The sequence below is a fragment of the Thamnophis sirtalis genome, unplaced genomic scaffold (assembly GCF_051295495.1).
Source record: "Thamnophis sirtalis isolate CommonGarterSnake01/CBP01778 unplaced genomic scaffold, rThaSir2_p1.2 scaffold_2, whole genome shotgun sequence".
Classification (NCBI taxonomy): domain Eukaryota; kingdom Metazoa; phylum Chordata; class Lepidosauria; order Squamata; family Natricidae; genus Thamnophis; species Thamnophis sirtalis.
The window spans coordinates 28,436,268-28,449,306 of NW_028261382.1; the positions used below are offsets into that span (position 1 = coordinate 28,436,268).

At 45.2% G+C, this 13,039-nt stretch overlaps 1 protein-coding gene and 1 pseudogene across 5 annotated transcripts in view; both read left to right on the plus strand.

Moving 5' to 3' along the window:
• LOC148048543 (uncharacterized) overlaps positions 1-13,039 on the plus strand; it is a 57,446-nt pseudogene that overhangs the window by 39,034 nt on the left and 5,373 nt on the right.
• Positions 1-13,039, plus strand: part of STRBP (spermatid perinuclear RNA binding protein) — a 94,976-nt gene that overhangs the window by 28,769 nt on the left and 53,168 nt on the right. Inside the window, exon 1 of one of the 5 annotated variants that reach the window (XM_087704576.1) lies at positions 8,487-8,992. The exons of the other annotated variants lie outside the window; for them this stretch is intronic. The gene's annotated coding sequence lies outside the window, so the exon portion shown is untranslated. Of the gene's footprint in view, positions 1-8,486; positions 8,993-13,039 lie in introns of those variants that run through there. 5 annotated transcript variants of the gene reach the window in all.

Here is a 13,039-nt window from a genome sequence, read left to right on the forward strand (position 1 = left end):
CCACGTTTTTATTTTCTCGTTGGTGCAGAAATGCACAGCAAGGCCGGTTAGGAGTGGCTGCTGTAAACAAGCCAAAGAAAGACATGTTTGGGTTTCTCATCCCCATGTTTAACCACGGATAGAGTCATTATTCGGATTAATTGCAAGCTTGGTACTACCAGGAGGCTGTGCGACATCTTGCAAAGAAATGATGGAGAGAACCAGACAACCCAGAGGAATTTCAGCCAGGAAATGACAAAGGCATTGGAGAGGGGAGCAGGGAGAATGGAATGGAATAGAAATAGAGTTGGGAATGGGAATAGAGGATGGTGATGGGATCGGATGGAGTAGAATAGAAAATAGAATGGGAATAGAGTAGAGCAGAGCAGAATAGGAATAGAATAGGAATAGAAGAGAAGAGAATGGATTTGTGATTTGTGATTTTATTAATATTTGTAGGCCGCCCTTTTCCCTGAGGGGACTCAGGGCGGCTCACATAAAATCAGGGAGGGGGAATACAAAACAGTGACATAGACACATATAATAAAAATAATAAGCAACATACATTCATCATTCGGGAGGGGCGGCTATCCTTGTCCCCAGGCCTGACGGGATAGCCAGTTCTTAAGGGCTGTGCGGAAGGCCTGGGCGGTGGAGAGGGTACGAATCTCCACGGGGAGTTCATTCCAAAGGGTCGGGGCTACTACTGAGAAGGCCCTCCTCCTTGTGGTTGCCAGCCGGCACTGGCTTGCCGATGGAATACGGAGGAGGCCCAACCTGTGAGATCTAATCGGTCGCAGGGAGGTAATTGGCAGAAGGCGGTCTCTCAGGTATCCAGATCCACTACCATGCAGGGCTTTATGGGTGACTAATAGCACCTTGAAGCGCATCCGGAGATCGACAGGTAGCCAGCGCAGCTCGCGGAGGATAGGTGTTATGTGGGTGAACCGAGGTGCACCCACAATCACTCGCGCGGCCGCGTTCTGTACTAGCTGAAGTCGCCGGATGCTCCTCAAGGGCAGCCCCATGTAGAGCACATTGCAGTATTCCAGCCTAGAGGTCACAAGGGCCCGAGTGACTGTTGTGAGTGCCTCCCGATTCAGGTAGGGTCGCAACTGGCGTACCAGGCGAACCTGGGCGAATGCCCCCCTGGTCACAGCCGTCAGGTGGTGGTCAAACGATAGCTGTGGATCCAGGAGGACTCCCAAGTTGCGGACCCTCTCTGAGGGGTATAAGATTTGACCCCCCAGCCTGAGTGATGGAATATTGGTTGAATCTGGAATATTGGTTGAATATGGAGAATAGAATAGGAATAGAATAGAAGTCTTTATTGGCCAAGTGTGATTGGACACACAAGAAATTTTCCTTTGGTGCAGAAGCTCTCAGTGTACATAAAAAGACAAGATACATTCCTCACGAATCATAAGATACAACACTTAATGATAGTCATAGGAATAGAGTAGAGTAGAATAAGAATAGGGAATAGAATAGGAATAGAATTCTTTATTGGCCAAGTGTGATTGGACACACAAGGAATTTGTCTTTGGTGCAGAAGCTCCCAGTGTTCATAAAAAGACAAGATATATTAGTCAAGAATCCTAAGGTACAACACTTAATGTTAATAGTAATGCAGGCTTAATGAATCATTTGACAGTGGGGAGGGAATTATTTGTTTAGCAGAGTGATGGCATGCAGGAAAAAACTGGCCTTGTGCGTAGTTGTCTTGGTGTGCAGTGCTCTATAGTGTCGTTTTGAGGGTAGGAGTTGAAACCATTTATGTCCAGGATGCGAGGGGTCCGTAGATATTTTCACAGCCCTCTTTTTGACGTGCAGTGTTACAGGTCCTCAATGGAAGGCAGGTTGGTAGCCATTGTTTTTTCTGCAGTTGTGATTCTCCTCCGAAGTCCGTGTCTGTCTTGTTGGGTTGCAAAGCCAAGCCAGACAGTTACGGAGGAGCAAATGACAGACTCAACGATTCCTCCGTATAAATGGCGTCTACTGTTATCAGTCGAATAACAGTTCTAGAATAGAAGACAGTTTCTGTAAAACTGTTGTCTGTAGAGAACTGCATCTATGGACGGAGCCTTTCCCGTTTCTCTGCTTTTCCCAAAGAGTTCAGTGGCCTCTGCTTGGCTCCGATGCCTAGTTTAAAGATTAATGACTCTCCACTTAAAGAGTGGGGCCATCGCTTCTGCCCTTATGGTTTTATGCCATTTCAAGAAGGGATGCAAACGTTAAGAAAGCGAGCTGCTCCGAGTCACAGCTGGCCTCAGATGCCAAGGCTTTAAGGGAGGGCTTGGAAAAATACCCAACTTGCTTGCCAACTGATCCCCCCAATACCTCCAATGCTGCTGGAATCCTCCTAAGGCAGACTAACAAGTCAAAAGCCCTCCGCTGGTTTAATTTATTTCCCCCGCCCCCTGCTCTTTTGTTAAATATTTTAGTGCATCCAGCTAGCCAGAGAGGATCTGTCTTTGCTTTGAGAATGCACTTAAGAGAGCTGCTTATGCAGAATATGTACATGCAATCAGCAATAATTTCTGCCCCCCTTTTCATCGTCTTCTTCATTTCCAGAATGGGTTTGTTTAGAGGCACTCGCTAGCCAAAACGACGTTTGTGGAAAGCAAACTCTATAACTACTTTGTGCTCATTGATTACCGCCTCTAATAGCCTGCTGGAGGTTGGGTTTATTCTTACGTATTGTCTCGTAACAAAACTTTGGCATCGGGGCAATTCCCCGGTAGACCCGTTTCAAAAAATGTGGTTCATTAAAGCTGGAGCGTTGCAATAACCCGCCAATGTGTAGAATATAGAATAACAAGAGTTGGAAGGGACCTTGGAGGTCTTCTAGTCCAACCCGCTGCTTAGGCAGGAAACCCTACACCACTTCAGAGAAATGGTTCTCCAACATCTTAAAAACTTCCAGTGTGGGAGCATTCACAACTTCTGGAGGCAAGTTGTTCCATTGATTTATTCTTCTAGCTGTCAGGAAATTTCTCCTTAGTTCTAAGTTGCTTCTCTCCTTGATTAGTTTGCCTTGCCTTCAGGTGCTTTGAAAAATACTTTGACTCCCTCTTCTTTGTGGCAAGCCCTGAGTTATTGGAAGACTGCTATCATGTCTCCCCTGGTCCTTCTTTTCATTAAACTAGACATACCCAGTTCCTGCAACTGTTCTTCGTATGTTTTAGTCTCCAGTCCCTTAATCATCTTTGTGGCTCTTCTCTGCACTCTTTCCAGAGTCTCAACACCTTTTTTACATCGTGGCGACCAAAACTGGATGCCGTATTCCAAGTGTGGCCTTACCAAGGGATTATAAAGTGGGATTAACACTTCACGTGATCTTGACTCTATCCCACTAGAACTGTGTTGGCTTTTTTAGCAGCTGCTGCACACGGCTGGCTCTTATTTAAATGGTTGTCAACTGGGACTCCAAGATCCCTCTCACCGTTACTACTATTGAGCGAGGTGCCACCTATACTCTACCTATGCATTTTGTTAAATAAATAAATAAAACCATTTTTAGGCTTCACTCAGGCTGGTTTTTCTTCGGCTTCCCCAAACAGTATTTAGATCAATATTTTTCTATCTTGGCAGCTTAAGATAAGGGTACTTTCAACTCCCCAGAATTCCCCTGCCACGGGTTGAAGTCCCCCCCCCCCCGTCTTAAAGTGGCCGAGATTGAGGGAACACTGATTTAGAATACTCAAAACTCAGTTGTGGGAATATATTTCGGATAGCTTCTGTGTCCCAAATTCTCCTTTACTGATTGGAAAAATCTTCCGTTTCACCATCGTCCCTAATGCTTCTACCTAATGCTTCTACTCCTTTCCCAAGTGAACAGATACTGCTTGCTTCTCCGAGAAATATCTGTAGAGTAGAGTAGAGGAGTAGAATAGAATAGAATAGAGTAGAATTTAATTGAATTGAATTCTTTATTGGCCAAGTGTGATTGGACACACAAGGAATTGTCTTTGGTGCAGATGCTCTCAGGTGTGCATAAAGAAAAATGAAATAGAACACATTCATCAAGAATCATAAGATACAACACTTAGTGCAGTGTTTCTCAACCTTGGCAACTTGAAGATGTCCGGACTTCAACTCCCAGAATTCCCCAGCCAGCATTCGCTGGCTGGGGAATTCTGGGAGTTGAAGTCCGGACATCTTCAAGTTGCCAAGGTTGAGAAACACTGACTTAGTGATAGTCATAGGTTACTAATAAGCAATCAAATTATACTAGGAAACAAATAAAACAATATAAACTTTAAAGATACAAGCATCATGGTTATAGTCATAAGTGGGGAGAGATAAGATACTAGGAAGGAAGAGAAGAAGAATAGTAATGCAGTCTTGGTAAATTATTTGACAGTATTGCGCGAATTAGTTGTTACGCAGAGTGATGGCATTCGGGGAAAAACTGTTCTTGTGTCTAGTTGTTCTGGTGTGCAGTGCTTTATAGTGTCGCTTTGAGTTTAGGAGTTGAAACAATTTATGTCAATGATGCGAGGGGTCTGTAGATATTTTCACAGCCCTCTTTTTGACTCATGCAGTGCACAGGTCCTCAATGGAAGGCAAGTTGGTAGTAATTGTTTTTTCTGGAGTTCTAATTATCCTCTGAAGTCCGTGTCTGTCTTGTTGGGTTGCAGAGCCAAACCAGACAGTGATGGAGGTGCAGATGACAGACTCAATCATTCCTCTGTAAACATTTGGAGATTTATTGCTCATTTGGCTGCGGAGTCCATTGTTCTGAATTCAGGAATAAGGCACCTTTGTTAACGGACCCGCTGCATTGTATTAAACTGACCAGTTGGAGTATTAAATTTTGAGGTACGTTTCTTGTTTGAACTGTTGCCCTCGTATTTTGCGCGCAGTGTTCTTTCAATTCCCCCCGGGTTGATTCAGGCCTCGTCCCAAGAGCACCCCAAAAATAATAAAAGAAACGATTGCAGTGCCAGCGTGCTCACTGGAGCGACGGTGACCCAGATATGGTTCCCCACTGTGACGGATGCTGCTGGAGAGAACTTTGAACGCAGGCCAGAAATTTAAATTACGGTGCAGAAGGAGCCAGACGTGCTTCGCCGTTTGTCATTGATGCGCATGGGACGTAAGAAACGCTCGCTGAAGAAGGGAGAGAGGAAGCATCTGTTTAAACGAGGCAGGGAGGAAAACCAGCATGTTGGTTTGAAAGGGGGAGGCGGGAGGCAGTGGATTTTTTGATCGGTTCTGACCTAGGTTTCAAAAATCACGAAGCCAACTCCTTGTCCCAACAAAACCGCTTTTTATGAAGCTAATTTGAATTCCTTGCAAAGTCCCGGCAAACAGCCTTTCAAGGGTGAATTGACAACCACAGACCTTATCAGGCTTGGAGAGCTGCCAGGCTGATATCTTCCAAACTCCATGCTGTAGCAGCAATTACTTGGCAAGAACTCAGGAACAGATCTTCACCCTAATGAATTGAACAAATTGTCTCCTGCAAACTCCACTCCCGTTTCACTCCTCTTTATTCCCTATGGGAGGGGCCATTCACTGTCCACCTGTGGCTTTACTCCAGAGTCAGCCCTTGTTCCTTAACTGTTCCCTTCTGGCAGCTCTGTGCATGCGCACATTGGGAACAGGCTTCAGTTGTTCTTCTGCCCCACTGATCTCCAACTCCAAAGGCAGCTGGTAACTGTTGGACGGCCCTGGCCCCCTCTCTGTCTCCGAAGCAGAGCCCTCGTCCGAGCCTTCCCCAGGACTGCTTGTCAGAGCATGTCGATCAGGAAGGTCGGCAGTTCCACGTAACGGAGGGAGCTCCCATTACCTGTCCCAGCTTCTGCCCACCTAGCAGTTCAAAAGCACATAGAAAGTACAAGTAGAAAAATAGGAGCCATCTTTGGTGGGAAGGTAACAGTGTTTCGTACGCCTTCGGGAGTTGAATCATGCCGGCCACATGACCACGGAGACATCTTTGGACAACCCTGACTCTTCGGCTTTGAAACGGAGATGAGCACACACACCCCTTAGAGCCGGGAACGACTAGCACAAATGTGCGAGGGGAACCTTTAACTTTTCCTATATAGAAGGACAAATCTACTTTTGGATGCAAGATTGAGATTGGAACTGCCAGCTTGCAGTATTTCAGCATCTTATTTATTTTCACTGAAGAAATTCAGGTTTCAGGGAGTTAACAAGATGCTAAAAGAAATATCTGTGGGCGCCATCTTTGAACGCAAGACTTCCTTTGAAGCTCCTTTGGACAGGAGTGACTCAAAGGCCCAGGTTTAGCACACCTCAACCCCAAAGGTGTAATTGGTGCATTCTGAATTCCTGAGTGGGAGATGGCGTGCTTCCTTGGAATTTCTAACCCGGCTGCTACGCCCACGGCTGGTTTCCCAGTTGTTTATAACGACGTTGGGTTGTATTACGACACTGTTGTGTGTTGGCCAAGTTCCTTGATGGGCCATTTGCAAAGGAGGAGTTTGAATGATGCAACGGCGAGGAGCAGAGTTACTATGAAGTGAGGTCACTGGGAGGCAAGGAGTTGTCTAAGTCTCTCTTAGCATAACCGGTGGAGATGGTGTTGACTGGAATGCTCGTCTTTTCCAACGCAGACCGTGGAAATATTTAACCCAGGAATGTCAGGCTGAGCTTTCCTCGGGCCTCCGCTGCCCAACCTTGGAGCAGGCTTGGAAGGTAAAGGTTCCCCTTGCACATCTGTGCTAGTCGTTCCCGACTCTAGGGGGCGGTGCTCATCTCCGTTTCAAAGCTGAAGAGCCAGCGCTGTCCGATGACGTCTCCGTGGTCATGTGGTCGGCATGACTCAACACCGAAGGCGCATGGAACGCTGTTCCCTTCCCATCAAAGATGGTTCCTATTTTTCTACTCGCATTTTTTAACATGCTTTCGAACTGCTAGGTCGGCAGAAGCTGGGACAACTAGCGGGAGCTCATTCTGTTACGTGGCGCTAGGGACTCGAACCGCCAACCTTCTGATCGAGAAGTTCAGTGTCTTAGCCACTGAGGCACCGCGTCCCTGAGAAATGGCCACTAAGAAGGCCGTGTCAATCCCTGAAGCATCTTGGGGGCTTCAGCACTGCTACACTGGAGCTGCGGGATAGGGAGGGGGGATTAAAGATAGCTGGGGTTGTGTAGTCAAAACAAAATACTTGCTCTTGGGAACCAAGGACGTTCTCACACCTGGAAGGAGGAGTGACGTCACCAGAGCAACAGATGCAGCCTTGATTTGGGCTATTGACTGATTTTTTGGGGTTGAAGGGAGAAGTTTTACTTTTAATTAGGCGGAAACTCTGGGAATCTTCAGAGTCGGATCTATTACTATGTTTCCCCAAAAATAAGACAGGGTCTTTTTTTTTTTTTGACACCCGAAGTAAGCTCTTGGCCTTATTTTCTTTCTTTTTTTATATTTTTTTATTTTTTATTTTCAAAACAAACATGACACATGAAATCTTCTTTCTTTACATACTGTAGAAAGTGTTTCAGTTGGTTACAAAAGGCTTTCGTGCATCTCTTCCACAGTCATCAAGCATAATTCATATTAACTCAAGTATTTTAACTCCAATGTTTATATATGTTACCATCATCATACCTCCAGTTTTATTTGACTATCATTGTTTAGACGTCCTTCATCATAAAATATACCAAAATTTAATACATAACCACATACTGGCCTTTCATTTACTATTTCTAAAATCCTCCAATAGTACTGAGTCCTTATATCCTATTCTAGCTAAACATCCATAATATTTAGTAACAACATTTTCCAATCCTCCTTTTCAAAACACTGTTTGCAATTTACATCCAGTTTCCTTATGATGTACCCATACCTATATATAAATTATTTATCATTATCCCTTCTTTATTTGACTATATCCTATATCATAACATTTTCCCCCTAATAGTCAAAACGTGACTCTATCTAATTTAGTTCTTTTAAAAAAAATTGACCTTTATATATAATCCAAAAGGTTTTCTGATCTTCCCTTCATGGGTATCATTCAATATTCATATCCAATTATTGCTTATCATAACGCTACACATTGTATACATTATTATCGTTATCAGTTTTTTATTTAACTATACCTATTATCACTAAATTTCATTAAGTTTAACTAGTTTTAAATTATACTCTTCCACCTACCAACCTGTATTTTTGCATTGACAAAACAGTCTCATGTCTGCTTGGCCTTATTTTCAAGGAGGTCTTATTATTTTTGAGGCACAGGAGGCGGCGAGCGGGGTCACCTCATGGCTGCTGCTGTGTTGCATTTTTTTCAGGGATGGCTTATTTTCGGGGTGGGGTTTATTTTAGCGCATGCGCTCCAAAGCCTGATTGGGGTTATTATCCGGGGAGGTCTTATTTTCGGGAAACACAGGGTGCTTGGAATCTCTGCAGGTATTGCCGTAATTTAAGAGAGGCAGGGATTACAACCAGGAGGAATCACACACCGAGTGGTTAATTGCGCAAAGAGCAGGGACAGACGCATAAGTCCGTCCAAAGTCCAGCCAGGGAAATAGGAGAGAAGCAAAACAACAATGCCAAGCCGGTGAAGGGAGGGAGAAGCAGGGTTCAAGAACCGGCCCTGATGTGACGAAGGACTTGAGGGCTACTTTTGATACTGTTGTTTCTGGAACCTCTTTTTGGCCAGAAGACCCCTCGAAGTTGGCTGGATTTCATTGTGGACGAGACGAAGAATTTGTCGTGGGAATGGAAAAAGCTTCTTTCGGGCAGCTGTGAATCGAAGGTGTTTGCTCTGATAGGGTTCAGAAGCAAGAGTCCTAAAACTCCTTTTGTACTTGCTTCCTTTTTTGGTGAGAAGAAAGGCTGGTTGAACAGGCTTGGAGAAGCTGCAGTTCTGGCCAAACAGGTCCACCTTGCTGGCAGAGCAAAGTCGCAGCTTCAAAGCTTTTGATCTCTGGAATAAATCGGAAGGACGTGCCTGTCTGTCGTGAGGGTGGAGGCTGCCCTGGGTGAAGAAGAGGCCACTTAGTGCCTGTAGCATCTAGAACCTTCAACAGAGGTATGGTGGAACTCGAGCAGGTCCAACAGCTGGGGCTTTCCTACCGTGGAATCGAGTGAATAGCCCACCATGCGTGTTGGTCCTTTGATAGAAAGCTTCTAAGCTGCTTTTTGTATGTATGTTTATTCTGTTAATTTGTCAGATGTTGGTGAGAGGGAGGGAGACATACAGATGAAACACAGACAGATGATAGACAGACAGACAGATTCATTATAGATTTTATATGATGGATAGATAGGATAATAGATAGTCATATAGATGATAGGTAGGTAGGTAGATAGAAAGTGAGTGAGTGAGAGAGAGATTATAGCTAGATGATGGATGGATGGATGGATGGATAGATAGATGATAGATGATATAGATAGACAGACAGATTATATAGATTATAGATGATGGATAGATAGGATGACAGTGAGATAGATGGTAGGTAGGTAGGTAGGTAGGTAGGTAGGTAGGTAGGTAGGTAGGTAGGTAGGTAGGTAGGTAGGTAGAAGTTAAACAGAAAGGTGTGTGTGTAGAAAGAGAGACAGAGACAGACAGAGACAGATAAATGATGATAAATGATGGATGGATGGATGGATGGATGGATGGATAGATAGATAGATAGATAGATAGAGGATAGAGGATAGATAGATAGATAGATAGATAGATAGATAGATAGATAGATAGATAGATAGATAGATAGATAGATAGATAGATGATAGTCATAGATATAGAAAGATAGTCAGATAGAGGATAGATAGAGATGGATGGATGGATGGATGGATGGATGGATAGATAGATGATAGATAGATGATAGTCATAGATATAGATAGATAGTCATAGATAGATAGATAGATAGATAGATAGATAGATAGATAGATAGATAGATAGATAAGAGTCAGAGGATAGATAGATGAATGATAGACAGACAGATAGACAGATTGATAGATGCACACAATAGACAGATAGAGAGACAGGGAGACAAATAGCAATAGCACTTAGATTTATATACCACTTCGCATTGTCTTTACAGCCCTCTTTAAGCAGGCTTCAAGTCAGCCTCTTGCCCTCAATAATCTGGGTCCTCATTTTACCGACCTCGGAAGGACGGAAGGCTGAGTCAACCTTGAATGCTTATGTTTTGGAACTTTATATTGGGAATCATGCCTTTCAGTAAATAAAAGAGTATGATCTAATTTACCAAGTTCATTTAACTTTTCTAGGTAGGTGGTGTATGTGGACAGGAGTTAGCAGGTTATGTTCAAACGTGATCCAACCCCCTTAAAGAAATGGTACAAGGTGTCTCTCCATTTCAACAGATGTCCATGGCTTCCTTCATATCTCTAGTCATTACCCCAAAGCAACTCTTAGGAAAGTCTTAGTATTTATAGGGAGTAAATAAAACAGTCGATGAGGGTGGAGCTTCGTTCTCCGAGATTGTGGATTGGTTTCCAAACATTTCGTAACCATGGTAGGTAACATCTTCGGTGGAGTTTAGAGGACGTCAGCCTCACTTGACACACCCACACCTGACCTCCCCTAAACTACTCTGAAGATGTTACCTAGCCTGGTAACTAAATGTTCAGAAACCAACCCACAAGCTGTTGGGGCCCGCCAGCAGCCACAGAGTCGGACAGTGAGGAGGTTGGGGAGGAACCCGGGCCAGTCCTGGAGGCTGGGGAAGGCTCTGAGGAGGGCTCTGTGTCGGAGGCAGAGAGGGGGCCGAGGCCGTCTGGCAGTTATCAGCTGCCTTCAAAGTCAGACATCAGTGAGGCAGAAGAACAGCTGGAGCCTGTTCCCAGTGTGCGCATGCACAGAGCTGCCAGACGAAGGGAACAGCTAAAGAACAGGGGTTGACTTGGGAGTAAGGCCACAGGTGGACGATGAATGGCCCCTCCCAGAGGAAATAAAAGAGGAGCGAAAGGGAAGTGGAGTTTGCAGGAGGCAATTAGTTCGCTTAATTGGTTCTGAGAGACCGCCTCCTGCAAATTACCTCCCAAAGACCGATTCGATCGCACAGACTTGGCCTTCTCCGGATTCCATCTGCCAGCCAATGCCGGCTGGTGACTCCCCGGGGCAGAGCCTTCTCTGTTGCAGCTCCGGCCCTCTAGAACGAGCTCCCCATGGAAATCCGGACCCTTACAACACTCCCGGCCTTCCGTAAAGCCACTAAGTCCTGGCTGTTCCGGCAGGCCGGGGGCTGTTGAAGTATCCAGCCCCACTGTAACTGTGAATGTTGTTGTATTTTAAATTGTTGTATTGTCTTATTTATCCCTTTCCCCTTTTTATTGTAAGCCGCCCGGAGTCCTTCGGGAGTGGGCGGCATACAAAACTAATAAAACCAAACCAAACCAAACCAATCGTGACTCTCCAAGACTCCTAGCCACGTTTGGCAGATCTCGGCCTGGCAGCTCTCCAAGCCAGATAAGGTCTGTGACTGTAGATCCTCCCTTGAAAGACTTTGCTGGAGGTGAATGAGCAGAATTCACAGTTAATTAATAAAAGATGTTTTTGTCAGGAACAGGAGTTTGCTTCTGGCTTTTGGGAGGCCTCGGTCAGAACACAAGCTCAGAGAACGAACTCACCATCATCCTACACCCAAGCTACAGATATTCTCCATTATTGCAAAAAAACAGTGGCACAAGCTTAAGACAGTCAGCAAAATTCCCTATGTGAAGCCTGGAAGACATTTTTTGCCTTGGGCCTGCCACATTTCGTGCTGTGTGAAAATGGGAGGGGGGATTATACAGAGTGTGGATGATACGTAGCCATAACGACATTCTTTCTCAGAAAGTCAAGGCCATCTGGCCCTGCAGCTGCAATGAGGTGACTGGGTGGCATCTCCAGTTGAGACGATGCCCGATTGGCCCATGTGATGGACATGTGGGTGCTGGGGCAGGGACTTGAACTTGCAATTGGCTGGGGAAAACCTGGAAGTTTTCAGATTCGGGTTTTCCCAGATGTGCCAATGTGGCATCACTAATAAACTTTGAGGAGCTTTGAGCCTTGCAGGCTTCTTTCGTTGAGGGTGTTACTTGGAACCCTGACATTAACCCAAAACTCCAGCCAGCTCCCCGAAGCATCGGGGCGCTGTTGGGGGTCCTGAGCCCCGAATGGCGACCCGGCACCCTGCGCCATGAAGACTCGGGGAAGATGGAGCGCATCCTGGTTGCCTTATGTGTTTCTTTTGAGATGGGTTCCCCTGGTGAGAATTGACTTGCTCTCCTCACTTCCTGGTTAAGAAAACCCACCCTAGTAGAGTTGATGTATCTTGATATAAAGTCTGGTGGGCCCGCTTTGGATGAGGATTCACACAGTCTGTGAATGTCCCAGGGATAAACTAGGTGTCAGCGTTCCAAGTATCATGTAGAATTAAATCACAGTCCAAGGCAAAACGACCCTTAAAATTCCAATTTAATAAATCAGACATCTTAGACACATCTGTGTCAATCCCAATTCTGGAAATGACATCAGAATTCCACCCAGTTAAAAGTCCATGATCTTGTCCCCACACCCACAATCCATCACATGGTCCAATCTTCTTCCACGCTGGCGTCTCCACCACGCTGCTTCCGATCAAGTGTGAAGGTGTGGAGACAAAAGATGACCTTGGTCTTCTAGAAAAGAATGACAACAATACATTCCACAATCCTACTCCTGTCTATTCCCCCCTCCCATCAACTATACTAAAGAAACGGCATAATGAAATAAGAGAAAGTGTGGCAGGCCAAAATTCTACTAGGATTCTGTTAGGTTGTGAGCACCTGGCCAATGATGGATCGTTCAACAAACTGTGGTTGAAGTCAACAACGGTTCGTGTTTAGATCTGTATTCAGCCATTGCTGTGTCCTGGGAGATCCCAAGTGAATTTCTACCCCAAGTCACGGCTTGTCATGCGTCAAGATGCCGGATTGTGATATTCGCCGAAGTTCTCGGTCAGGGAGAGTCTTTGCGCTCTAAAGAAGTCCTCAATGAGAATAGAGCTGGAAGGGACCTTGGAGGTCTTCTAGTCCAACCTCCTGGTCAAGCAGGAGACCCTATTCCATTTCAGACAAGTGGCTGTCC